Source organism: Sinohyriopsis cumingii, chromosome 2 (genome assembly GCF_028554795.1).
Source record: "Sinohyriopsis cumingii isolate HCF-2022 chromosome 2, ASM2855479v2, whole genome shotgun sequence".
NCBI lineage: Eukaryota > Metazoa > Mollusca > Bivalvia > Unionida > Unionidae > Sinohyriopsis > Sinohyriopsis cumingii.
This window is the reverse complement of record NC_142962.1, coordinates 51,943,120-51,955,357: the sequence shown is the minus strand read 5'-3', so window position 1 is coordinate 51,955,357 and position 12,238 is coordinate 51,943,120. Positions and strand designations below refer to the sequence as shown.

Genomic DNA, 12,238 nt, shown 5'->3' with positions numbered 1-12,238 from the left:
AGTTTGGTTGGAAAATATTTAAAAATGCTGTTGTACAAAAAATGTTTAATACATTTGGCCTTTGGCCATATCCCAGGGTTTCTGGCATCATGGTAGCCAACAACATTGGCAACCACTCACCATAGTCACTATAATGGCAACAGTAACTACAATATTTTGTAAATGTCACCCAAAGTTTCAGGATATGTGACAACAGATGGTACAGAACGAAGGTGTCATAACACCTTATGTGCTTTTTAAAATATTGTTGGCATTAGAAAAACAGAAACTCGAATGAAAATTAGCTCTTACAAAACTAGTTTATTGGGACATTTCATAATCATGTATGACCACCTTCTTAAGATTTTATCCACAATAAAGCTTATCAATGAAATTGCAGTCCTGTACAAGTTTTTGAAAACTGAAGTCTAGCAAATCCCATAATGCACTGTACCACATTTAGCTGGACAAAAAGGGCAATAACTCTATATACATGAGGACACATTGATATGTCAATATTCATATCTTCAGACGATACCCATAACATGTACAAAGTACTTATATTCACAAGGTTTCATCACATTCCACATCCAAGTCAAAAAGAGATAATTCCAGCAAACTCACATGACATGTATGAATTTTTTCTATGTTCATCATTAGATCATGATTATAATATGCAGGCATTCTGCAAATTTCCAATAATTTTTGGAAGTCCTAACCTTAAATATTGGAAGTCCCAAAATTATTCAGTAGTATTTATACTTTTTAATTTCTTGTTTGTGAAAACTATAGTACACTCTCTGTTGTGATAGCCAGGTCATGTGAACACTGTATTATTCTGTCTCCTGAACATGAGATATCCAGGTTGTGGTAGAAAGAGGTAAAGGGATAGTTCATTTTCTGTTTTGTGCATCAATGAGAATGGAATACAGATTAGGGCAAAACCCAGAAATTTTATCTTATGATGATCATGTCAATGCGTGAGTGGGAAGGGACCTATTTAACTATTTAAAATAATTGTCACATACAGTATATAATTTATTCTTTACTCAGTATCTTATTTTATGAGTATCTAACCTTTCATACTAATTTTAGCTGACACGTACATGATGCACTGTTTCAGTTGGCGTGCACACACGCAAATCATTGAAATACCCTGTAATCATGTTCAATGTGAATAATACCAATTAACACTTGCCAGGTTTTTATTAATAACTGAGATGTTCTGTAATTATCATACAGCCTTGCATCTTCCATGCACACAAAATATTTACTAGATGGATGCTACAGTTCAATACTTTTAAACTTTGGCCTGTTGTTACTTTCTCTTTTAATACTGAGAACATGGCTGATACAGTTTTTCAAGGTGATCTTCTTTTCCCCAATGACTGACAGCCCTTGTAAAAGAAAAATACTGAATGGGTGGTCCTAAAACACTTTGTATTAGTGTTATATAATCACAATGGATTTACATCTCTCAACAGGTAAACAACAACAAAATTATACTTTTAAAAATAAAAATAGTGAATCCAGTTTTTCTGGCCTTGACATTTGCACAAGAAAATATTCATTTTAAAAAACTGAACAATCTTTAACAAAGCCATTCATTGTTTTTGAGGCAGACAAATTTTACCAAACTTCTTCAATTCATGATCAATTTCCAGCCAATCAAAGTATATTCTAACCATTTACTTTGAAAATCCCTGTTTCTAACCATGTTTAAAATTTGCATTGTCCAAATGTCCCTTTCAGTAAATTTTTGAGCTCAGAGAGAGAGAGTTCCCATACCTCAGGAATTAAGTTACTCAAACTATATCAGGCCAAGATTGTGTAAAATTGATTGACAAGCAAAATATATAATCAGCAGCTAGATTGACACTTTCTACTCAAGCCCCCAACCTGAATGAGGATAGAGCAATTCAGTTTGAACTTTGGGTATTTCACAAACAGCTTGACTATGTCAAGAAAATCTGAGGCCATCAGAGCTCACGCTTGAGCAATCATACTTGCAGATGGGCCTGCTAAGGTAAATTGTCACACATTATTCCTGTTAACAGCGTGTGTCTGATGAATGAATAATCCTTTTCATAACTCCTTGAAAACATGTTTTTAACTATGTCCAATTTGCTAATTTAAGCATACATGCAACATCTTTGGAAATCATTATGATGCCCATCTTCAAAGTCTGAGGCTATATCCCATGGAGACAATTATGCATGTAATACAATGGGACAGCCATTAGCATAATCCTGATAAAGGCCAAGTTTCACAGTGATCCATGAAAAACTCTAGGTCAAGTTGCATTCAAAAGATTCAATCATACAATGAATTCAGTCATAAAAAGAGGATAACAAAGTAATTGTTAATTTCGGTCCCATGCCTACAGTGGTGATGGCACAAAATGTGTACATGGATTTTGATGCTGTAGCATTACACAGTGGACATGGGAAGCCACTAATGTTACCATATTTGAACTTTGAAAAAGAGAACTCTGGAGAGGGTGTATTTGTATCAGTATAGAGACTTAAGGACCATAAAAGAGAACACATGGCAACCCTAGAAGCCACTAAGTTTCAAGTCTTCACCTCAAAGAGCATTAGAATAAAAGTGCAGAAAAGATGAAGAAATTAGCATGTGATCTTGACCTTGAAGATAAAAACTCCTGAATCTCCAACAAGTTATAGACCAGAATGACCTTCAAAACAGTACCCCAATATTGTACATTTTGTTTCCTGTATTAATCTCAAACTGTTAAAAGAGTGGAAGGGAAAGTGTGAGACCTTGAAGGTCATACCCTAAATGTGGCTCACAACAAACCTTCTAATGAGGTCATAAAATTATACCATTAGTTTCATTCTTCCTGGACTTGAATCTCACATCTTCTAATCATCATGTACAAGTACAGTAATATCTTTTAATGTAGTACATTTACTTTAACTGTATATTAGTATATGATTGTTGGACCAATTATCAAACCCTACCATACCCATAATGGCTTTAAATTTATGACAGCCAGTGTACCTTTATAGTTACTGAACCTGTAAATCGGATAAACATGCTTCTACAACCCTTGCATACATGTATTTTTGGAATGAATAGTCACTTTAATATATGTCCATTTTTTCTCATTTGGATTTGGAATAAGGCAGATTTTTCTCATTTGGATTTGGAATAAGGCAGATGAGTTGGATTATCTGGGAAGCTCTCCAGCACTCGTGTGTTGATACCAAGCTCTTGTTAAGGCATGTCCAATAAGTTACCAGGATTTGTTAATACTACCAAACTGATATGTAACACCTCATGGCTTAGATCTTCATGAGAGAGATTAGCACCATTGTTTGGTAAGGAAGAACCTCCCTGGAGGTGTATTTTCATATTACAGTCTTACATTTTGCACTTACTGAGACTGAAATGCAATACATTTTTGCTGTAATACATGGTATTGATCCCATCAAAATGGGAAATTTGAGTGTGTTATTATTTCTAATAACAAATGGCTAAGTAGCTGACACAATAAATCTAGAACATAGTACTTGTAATTGTTTCTTAGTGTATACAACTATACACATGTGAACAAGGCACATCACAATTAGCGGCAAAAATCACAGTGAGCCATCTTGCTTCATTACCCCTGGACAAAGTATTGTGATGCAGACCAGAACTTGGTTTGTGTGTGTGATTTGGATTTTTAACGTAGCTTTAACAATTTTTCAGTAATACCACTACGATGTCTGCAGTGTGACAGTTTATAGTGATGTCTAGCACTGGGGCATCATGCTGCAGACATGTAGCACAATGTCCAACCTAGTCACATTATCCTGACACCAGGCCGACCAGTCCTAACACTAACCTCTTAATGCTGAGTGCCAAGTGAGGCAGCTGTTATTAACATTTTTGTAAGTCTTTGGTATGACTTGGCCAAGGATCGAACCCATGACCTCCTGCATCCAAGGTGGAAGCTCTAACCACTAGGCCACCGGAGTGGTGCAACTTGTTTTAAATACTGATATCATCCATTAGTCATTCTTCTGTTTTAAAACTGTCAGTTTCATTTTTAAAATTTGTTTTCTAAATCTGAATATTCATTTCAAATTCTATTAAAATTTTATCATGTTTTTATATGCCAATTATATATATATATATATATATATATATATATATATATATATATATATATATATATATATATATATATATATAATCATTTTTTACAATTAAACTTCTACTGTATTAAAAGGTTTCTATAATTAAAGAAGATATAGTAATTTTGTTATCTCCAAAGCACTTGGCCAAAAACTTGCACCCTGTGGAACACCAACACTACACACTTTATATTTGTTACAGACATTGTTTACAATGAAAATCAAAAGATTTCATGAGTAAAGTTGAAATAAGTGTGGCATACTAATATAAGTCTTAAGCAAAAGTGGCCATTATTCAATTGGCCTGATATGATTCAGGTCACAATTAATTACTTCCAGGTCAGTACCCACAAATCTGGTCCCTGCCAGGCTATTATTAGAGTATTCTTTTCCTCTCCCATTTTGGGCGTGATGCATAAATAACAATTAGGCATTCTTGGAATATTCTTTTTTGATATTAATGAATGTTATTGGTTTCATCATGGCCATGGCAAATCAACTGTGCAGAATTTCTGCACATTAAATTTAAGTGGGATTCATGCTGGCAATATCACCAACAGACCTTTAATAAGTTTGATCTAAGCCCCACCTGCACTCATTTATATAAGAATGAACAGATAAAAGACAAATTCAAAACTTGAATAAAATCAAAGCAATGGTTTGCAAGATAGTTTGGCTCCAAGTTACTATATACCAGTATTTCCTGTATTTAATTCCAAATTGTGGGAATAGTTCTGACATGTTGATGCATGATAATTGCATGTAACCTGATACCAATCATTAACACCAGGCCATGTTGATGGCCTTTCCATCTAAATAAGTAAGTACTAACCAAGGTTGATCACTGACAGGTCAGAAAGGTCTGCTGGGAGGTAGGGGATATTACTAGCTAATGGACCTGTGATATTGGATTACCAGTTTAGGCTCATTATCAGCAATTGAAAAATATAATGAATCTTTCCTAAACCAGTCTGGCCTCCCAGGAAGGCTAGTCACCCTGTCTGGTTCCAAGAAGTCTGTACTAATGCCAATCAAACCTCTGTAACTGATCATGTCTTCAAAATGTCCAGTTTATGGCACTAATGACCTCCAGCTCTGCCAATTTTTCCATTATATAATTTAAAATCTAGTCATACAGAAACAGACTATAGGTCCAGGAGGTACTAGGATTACAAGTTCTACCACTGTCACACCTGAGCGGGCATATATTTAATCATTTCTCCACACTAGTCTGTTAACTGTCAAGGTAGCCAAACTACCTGAGGTAATACTGTCAACTCTGGTATTACAGGCCACTTTCAACACCAGACATTCCAGCCTTCAGTCATGCTGATATCAAGCTCTGGGTTGCAAATCCAGGACATTAAATGGAATTTTGCATGATTATTTAAGATACCAAACAAAGCAGTGGCATAACTGGGGGAATATTTCATTGCAGTGGCATAAATGTGGGAATATTTCATTGCAAGTCATGAAATTGGTTGTTTGCGTCTAATTGAGTTGAATAGCAAAATATTTCAAACAGCTGAATATTTCAATATAATTTGTAAAAAGGAGTTAAGCACATCATTTATGACTCAAGTTTGTTGGCTTTTAATATTTTTGCCCCTAAAAAAAACTGTAAACTGTATATACTCACCTATAAGTCCTGTTTGTTAGGTGTAATAAGTGGAAGAAACAGCACAGACCATAATCTGCAGGAGCTTTCTGCTATGGCAGACCAGGATCTTTGTTGTTTGCAGTATGACTTGACTTGTAAGCAAGTACATATGGTAATAAAAAAAATGTATTCTTGCAACTTAAGTGAATCGGAACAGTGCTAGCAATGTATTTATGGCTGTCAATTTAAAGTAATATCTTTATTGATTACCTCTAAGCTGGGTAGATCAATAAAAGGGCCTCAGATTACACATCTGCTTGATGGCCATTCAAAATGAAAACTTGGACCCACCCTCCTCAGACGTGTTACACTAGATGGATAAGATATTTTACAAAGATTGCTTTCTTTACAACATATTTTCTAACTCCAAGAAAATCAGGAAAGGTTTCGAAGAAACACAGCACTACAAGGCCCTTTACTATAACAAGGTTTCAAATAAACACAGCACTACAATGATTTAATATAACAAAGTTCAAAGAAACACAGCCCTACAAGGCCCTTTAATATAACAAGGTTTCAAATAAACACAGCACTGCAAGACCCTTTAATATAACAAGGTTTCAAATAAACACAGCACTACAATGATTTAATATAACAAAGTTCAAATAAACACAGCACTACAAGGCCCTTTAATATAACAAGGTTTCAAAGAAACACAGCACTACAGGGCCCCTTAATATAACAAGGTTTCAAATAAACACAGCACTACAAGGCCCTTTAATATAACAAGATTCAAAGAAACACAGCACTACAAGACCCTTTAATATGACAAGGTTTCAAAGAAACAGCACTACACGGCACTTTAATATAACAAGGTTCATGGAAACACAGCACTACAAGGCCCTTTAATATAACAAGGTTTAAAGAAACACAGCACTTCAAGGCCCTTTAATATGACAAGGTTTCATAGAAACACAGCACTACAAGGCCCTTTAATATGACAAGGTTTAAAGAAACACAGCACTACAAGGCCCTTTAATATAACAAAGTTCAAAGAAACACAGCACTACAAGACCCTTTAATATAACAAAGTTTCAAAGAAACACAGCACTACACGGCACTTTAATATAACAAGGTTCAAAGAAACACAGCACTACAAGGCCCTTTAATATAACAAGGTTCAAAGAAACACAGCACTACAAGGCCCTTTAATATAACAAGGTTTCAAATAAACACAGCACTACAAGGCCCTTTAATATAACAAGATTCAAAGAAACACAGCACTACAAGACCCTTTAATATGACAAGGTTTCAAAGAAACAGCACTACACGGCACTTTAATATAACAAGGTTCATAGAAACACAGCACTACAAGGCCCTTTAATATAACAAGGTTTAAAGAAACAGCACTTCAAGGCCCTTTAATATGACAAGGTTTCATAGAAACACAGCACTACAAGGCCCTTTAATATGACAAGGTTTAAAGAAACACAGCACTACAAGGCCCTTTAATATAACAAAGTTCAAAGAAACACAGCACTACAGGGCCCCTTAATATAACAAGGTTTCAAATAAACACAGCACTACAAGGCCCTTTAATATAACAAGGTTCAAAGAAACACAGCACTACAAGACCCTTTAATATAACAAAGTTTCAAAGAAACACAGCACTACACGGCACTTTAATATAACAAGGTTCAAAGAAACACAGCACTACAAGGCCCTTTAATATAACAAGGTTCAAAGAAACACAGCACGACAATGCCCTTTAATATAACAATGTTTAAAGAAACACAGCACTACAAGACCCTTTAATATAACAAAGTTTCAAAGAAACACAGCACTACACGGCACTTTAATATAACAAGGTTCAAAGAAACACAGCACGACAATGCCCTTTAATATAACAATGTTTAAAGAAACACAGCACTACAAGACCCTTTAATATAACAAAGTTTCAAAGAAACACAGCACTACACGGCCCTTTAATATAACAAGGTTCAAAGAAACACAGCACTACAAGGCCCTTTAATATAACAAGGTTCAAAGAAACACAGCACTATAAGGCCCTTTAATATAACAAGGTTTCAAATAAACACAGCACTACAAGGCCCTTTAATATAACAAGGTTTAAAGAAACACAGCACTACAAGACCCTTTAATATAACAAGGTTTCAAATAAACACAGCACTACAAGGCCCTTTAATATAACAAGGTTCAAAGAAACACAGCACGACAATGCCCTTTAATATAACAATGTTTAAAGAAACACAGCACTACAAGACCCTTTAATATAACAAAGTTTCAAAGAAACACAGCACTACACGGCACTTTAATATAACAAGGTTCAAAGAAACACAGCACTACAAGGCCCTTTAATATAACAAGGTTCAAAGAAACACAGCACGACAATGCCCTTTAATATAACAATGTTTAAAGAAACACAGCACTACAAGACCCTTTAATATAACAAAGTTTCAAAGAAACACAGCACTACACGGCACTTTAATATAACAAGGTTCAAAGAAACACAGCACTACAAGGCCCTTTAATATAACAAGTTTCAAAGAAACACAGCACGACAATGCCCTTTAATATAACAATGTTTAAAGAAACACAGCACTACAAGGCCCTTTAATATAACAAAGTTCAAAGAAACAGCACTACAAGGCCCTTTAATATGACAAGGTTTTAAAGGAACACAGCACTACAAGGCCCTTTAATATAACAAGGTTTCGTTTATAATGCAAGTACAGCAATGGATCACATTTTATTAAGTAGCAACAAAAGTTTCATCATCATTTAAATTATAGACCTTTTCAACAAAAGTTTTTATTGTGTACTTCATTTATGGGGGGGGGCAGGGATCTAAGGCACGTGCCTTTTATGCACGCTGGCCTCTCACCCCTGTGTGAGTTCAAGTTGCTTGCTTGGCCATTGTGAGTATTTGAGAAAGTTTGCCAGTAACTTCTTGTGGGTCACTGCCTCTTCCCAGGTTCTTCCTCCACCATATATCCTGGCTGATAGGAATTGCCTATCATGTGCTGAAAAATGGCATTAAACCCGTAACAACCAACCAATCCTTTTGAAGGTTGTCTCAGTTAAGGCAGTATTCTGTATGGAACCTATGAACATTATGATGGAAACCATATTTTACAAAATGATAATAATAATAATAATAATAACAATAATAATGATAATACAGTATCAAAATGGCCTTATTCAGGACAATAATACATTTAAGTGGCAAATCTGCAACGGAAGTCAGTTTACAAAGAGGCCAGTTTGAGAAGGTTGTACTGTGCAAATCTGCAGCATAGGCTGCCAATGTAAACCTGTGCAAGTACAATCCTGCTGAAAACTAATATATTATACAATCATTATGATCAATATTTGCATGGGCTGCGAGTCTGCATCTTTATGGACTTAACAATAAGTAAAGTGCACAATTCATGATGTAAAGTACAATGAGCTAGTAACATGCACGCATATATATGCACCTGTCAATCTGCATCTAATTAAAGATAAACTCAAGAGGTCAAAACTCAAGAGCTCTATAATGGGACGGTAAAAATTGCCTACAACATGATGATGAACACAGTCCAGTGTTTTTAAAACAATCCAGGAATATTTTGTTTTAATAACATACCATATATACCCTCGAATAAGTTTGATCCAAATATAAACAACACAGCCCCTGCTCTGGCATTACACACTGCAGTGACAGACCAAGGTCCATGTCGTTTGTTCCACTGATCACTACTAACACACTGCAGTGACAGACCAAGGTCCACGTCGTTTGTTCCACTGATCACTACTAACACACTGCAGTGACAGACCAAGTTCCATGTCATTTGTTCCACTGATCACTACTAACACACTGCAGTGACAGACCAAGGTCCACGTCGTTTGTTCCACTGATCACTACTAACACACTGCAGTGACAGACCGAGTTCCATGTCATTTGTTCCACTGATCGCTACTAACACACTGCAGTGACAGACCAAGGTCCATGTCGTTTGTTCCACTGATCACTACTAACACACAGCAGTGACCCAGACCAGCCTATGCATTATGCAACAACATATCGGGGTCTATGAAGCTTGCAACTTACCCTAAAGTGTTATTAATTTAAAATGAGATCTGATTACTGTTCAGTAATGCTTTTATTGTAACTCCATTTAATTGAGGGGACAGTATGACATCTAAGACAGGGGACAGTATGACATCTAAGATGAGGGACAGTATAACACCTAAGATGGGGCAACACTGCTACATCATAGATGGAGAGTAGTATGACATCAAAGATGGAGAGCAGTATGACATCTAAGATGGGGGACAGTATAACACTTAAGATGAGGCGACAGTGCAACATCAAAGATGGAGAGTAGTATGACATCTAAGATTGGGGACAGTATAACACCTAAGATGGGGGACAGTGCGACATTGAAGATGGGGGACAGTGCGACATTGAAGACGGGGGACAGTGCAACATTGAAGATTGGGGACAGTGCCACACTGAAGATGGGGGACAGTAGGACCCTTAAGATTGGGGACAGTATAACGCTTAAGATGGGGGACAGTATGACATCTAAGATGTTTGATGCAACTAGGTATACAAAATTTTGGATAGAAAATTTGATCTGTCAAATTGTTTAGAAGCAATGGAAAGTGGCTACTTCTGGAAAATGGCACTATTTGGAAACAATGGAAAGTGTCTACTTCTGCTAAGTGATACAAATTTCTATCATAACAAATGGGTGGATCCAAATAAGCTATCTAACAAGTTTATATTGATATTTCATCTCTGATCATTAATGTTTGTTTGGCTTGTTAAAAATCCCTTTGTGGCAGCAAATCTGCCCATGAAGATGGGTAGTACACGCAAGGCCTGGGAAGAGGTGAGTGGGGCTAGGGGAGACAAATCAATAATATAACATTTTTTATGTTCAAAATGCTTATTTTGCAAAATTCAAGAAGTATGGCTGGTCTATTATTTTTTTTACAAAAAATAAGCAAATCACTAAATGTCACCTTTTAAGTACAGGCACTTGATATGATCAGTCAAAAGGGGGAAACTAATAATAACATCCTCCCCTACTCCCAATTAACACCAGTGTATTCTTTCAACTGACAGAATGAAGTGCCAACAGGTGCAGTTAAATTTATTTCATAGACACAAGATAAGGAAGTGCAATGATGAGATACAAGTTATCATCACACGCACGCACACACACATACACATCAATGAATAGGTGTTTGTCTGGCTTTGTGACAATGATCCTCATGGTTGCTGGTCACTCTTTCTAACAAAAGTGAAATAATGAAGCACATCTGGTAGAGTTTTCGGACTCAGGTAAAACACAAACTGTATTTTTTAAATACATGTGCAAGTTAGCTCTTTGTGTATCTTTGATAAAGGAACCATGCTCACATTTCCTCTGCATGACACTATCAATATTGTCCTCAAGATGCTATTAAAATCCAACCAACCTAATGTTAACAGATTTTGTAACGTATGTATGTATGTATGTATGTATAATATATATATATATATAGAGAGAGAGAGAGAGAGAGAGAGAGAGAGAAAGAGAGAGAGAGAGAGAGAAGGGGGAAGCCCATACAACGATTATCAAATATGTACTCAGAACTGCACCCTAGAGTAAAGCCCAAAAGAAGTGTGCACTGTAACGTGGAAACAATGTGCCGACAACCAGGCCCTACCCAATCTCAAATCTCATATGTAAACATGCTGCTTTACGGTATGTGCTACACCTGTAAAGTGGTCGTCACCTGTCCCTTTACTTGCCTCTTTTACGAGGACTTGTATGAAAACTCATTATTGAATCCCTCCAACCATACGAGAAAATCGAAAATAATACAGATTTAACGAACGTTCTCAAAGACTTCATGCAATGTAACACCCAAATCAACATGGAAATTTGCATGAACAGTAACAGACATGGGAACACCCTGCTGTGTTTTTAAGAAACGTCCTGGATAGGGTGCCGATATCGGTAGCGCATACTTACCAAACAATGACAGATAAATTCGGCACGATGTCCCGGTAATAACTTCTGGCTTTCAAGTTCGTACTAATCCACTCAAATTGATGAAACAATCCAGCACTCAGTTATGCATTTAAAATTAAACCAGAGAACTGGCCAGTTTCATGTCCGACAAATATAGTCTACCTGTGACAGGTAAGTGAGAGTGGAGCGCCACCTAGCGGAAATTATGGCCACAATTCAATAGGGCGGTGTCCCAGCGATACGTTCACTACACTGCAAAACCACGCCCAGTACGGCTGATAATTTCCAGATGGCTTTCATTTTTTCAATATTTTTATATATAAAAGACATGAAACCGTTGTCTAAATAAACCATACGACCATAGTTTAGTTAAATGAAATGGAGAGAGAATACATTGTTTGTAATGAGAATCGCTAACATGGTGCCAATTTGTTGCGTTCATTTCCTTACACGATATCTGCAAAGCTCAGTTTAGCACAAGCGTA

General features: G+C 36.3%; 1 protein-coding gene across 4 annotated transcripts in view; it reads right to left on the bottom strand.

Annotated features, from left to right (window-relative positions):
• Positions 1–11,947, bottom strand: part of LOC149804849 (spectrin beta chain, non-erythrocytic 5-like) — a 338,094-nt gene extending 326,147 nt beyond the window's left edge. For all 4 annotated transcript variants that reach the window (XR_016416849.1, XM_089945259.1, XM_089945279.1 and 1 more), the window contains exon 1: positions 11,754–11,947. The gene's annotated coding sequence lies outside the window, so the exon portion shown is untranslated. The remainder of the gene's footprint in view (positions 1–11,753) is intronic.
• Positions 11,948–12,238: the final 291 nt, after the last annotated feature.